This window comes from Suricata suricatta, chromosome 1 (assembly GCF_006229205.1).
Source record: "Suricata suricatta isolate VVHF042 chromosome 1, meerkat_22Aug2017_6uvM2_HiC, whole genome shotgun sequence".
In the NCBI taxonomy this organism is placed as follows: Eukaryota; Metazoa; Chordata; class Mammalia; order Carnivora; family Herpestidae; genus Suricata; species Suricata suricatta.
Window position 1 is genome coordinate 25445794 of NC_043700.1, and position 2407 is coordinate 25448200.

The window sequence follows — 2407 nt, forward strand, 5'->3', positions numbered from 1 at the left end:
AGTAATGTATTTCTCTGAGTTCTCTGAGCTACTCTAGCAATTAATTGAACCAAAGGAGGGGGTTGTTGGAACTTTCAATCTGTAACTGGTCAGTCAGAAGCACAGGTGACAACCTGGAGGGGCCAGTGTTGTAGGACCAGGACTTTAACCTGTCAGATTGGACCCTATCTCAAGTGTCCGAATTGAAATGTCAGAATTGAGTTTGCTGCTTAACAGTGTTGGAAAAACACACAACAGACAGGTTTCTGGACTCTTCATTCCTTCTGTGGTCAACTGTTTCCAAACTTCCATCTGTATTGCTGGTAATTCAGGTCTCTCATCTTCTATTGTTTTGAACTTGAAGATACTTTACATTCATAACCATTATCTTGTTGTTTTGCTCATTATTCTCATCTATTCCATCAGTTAAAAACATTAGTCATCCCTCCCTACTTCATGTCGTATATGCATCTGGTGAACATGTGTCATGCAAATTATTAACGGCGGAAGAGGCAGGCGTGACCCATGTATACACATGGCTAACACGGAGGAGACTTTTGGAATTAATGAATGCTAAGCCCATTGCACAGAACTCCTAAGTTATGTGAATTTTTGAGTATGGAAATAAAGTGGTGATGAAGGCAGGGAGGAAGAACAATGATGGGGCATTCTATTTGTTTCCTATGCCATGTAACAAGTCACCACAGACTTGGTGGCTTAAAACAACACATTCATTATCTCGGAGTTTCTGTGGGGCAGAAGCCCAAGTATGGCGAAGCTGGTTCTCTGCCCAGCACCACACAAGGCTGTATGATGGAGAGGTTTGTAATCTGGAGGCTTCACTACAGTACAGTCTCTTTCAGGCTGATTTAGGTTGTTGTTGGAATTCATTTCTGGGTGACTATATAACTGAGAGTCCATTGTTTTCCTGGCTGGCTATCAGAGAAGGCTGCTAGCCTCCTGATGGCCATGAACCAGCAGTTCCTTAACATTTGAGTCACCTCAGCGTGGCTCCTTATTGCATCAAGCCTGCAAGGAGAAGCTCTCTAGTGCATGGTAGCAAGATGGAGCCTCATACACGTAAGCCTAATACAATCATGGAAGGGACATCTGATCACCTTTGCCACATCCTATTGGGTAGCAACGCCAATGGATTCTGGATAGAAGCAAGTCATAGGCATGGGGTTTTCCAGAAGGACTTCTATACGACACAGGCCTGTATTTTTTTAAAGATGGAAAATACTGAAAGGGAGATGTGAGATGACCTAGAGGGCCAGACTGAAGAATGGTGGGAAATAACCTTGGCTGATGTATGAATTCATACTGCATTCCCCTAGGAATGCAACAGGCTTAAAGCGAATGGTGTGTTAGACCAGATGCACCCTGGCTCATAAGGAGTATTGAATTTTCTGGAATTTTGCAAGTCAGTTTTAAAACACAGCCATTATTATTATTTATTTATATTAATTTTGGGGGTTTTTTTGAGAGAGAGAACATGTGAGTGGGGGAAAGAGGCAGAGGGAGAGAGAGAGAGAGAGAGAGAGAGAGAGAGAGAGAGAGAGAGAGAATCTCAAGCAGGCACCACACTCAGAGAGGACCCTGATGCAGGGCTTGATCCCATGACCCTGAGATCATGATCTGACTTGAAACCAACAGTCAGATGCTCAGTCAACTGAGCTCCCAGGCACCCCAATACAATAATTATTAAAACTAAGTGGTACAAATATATAATTATATTACAAACAAAGGTAATAAATACACAAAAATCCTCACATCCTAATCATTTTAGTATATCTGCCATCACCTTTGCTCCCGTGATTATTTGCATCTATTTTATTTTCTAGTTAGAACACTATATACCAGCGTGGTATACACATCTCTTTTCATCTTTGCATTCAGGGACATCACACTGGTAGCTTGAAATCAGCTTCAGTGGGAGAACTTATACAACAGAAAATAGCAAATGCTGAAAACCGGGGCTTTTCCCCCTGGGGAGCTGGGAGTTATCACTTACTAATACTTCAAGCCCACAAGCCTGTTTATTTTGATTCCTCACGCATCAAGAAATCTGGGCACAAGTTTGGCTACTGTTAGCTCAGTGGCTCAAGGATGTCAGGGCCACAGTCTCTGTGAACTCTGGGGTTCTCCTTTGTGGTTCCAAGAAGCCTCTGCAGTTCTTAACATCATGTTCACATTCTAAGCAGGAAGAAGAAAGGAATAAAGCGGAAGAAGTAGTACCCATACTTATGAAAGCAGATATGTCCAAGAAGACTTTTGAGATTCAAGAAGCGACAGGGACGTATAGGTTGTTTAGCTGAGCACAATGCCTTTCCCTCTCCAACAAAACTGGGTTTCTGTCAGTAAATGCAATGGAGAGAACACATTTTTAGGTAAACAACGGTCATTTACCTAAATGGCCACCCAAATT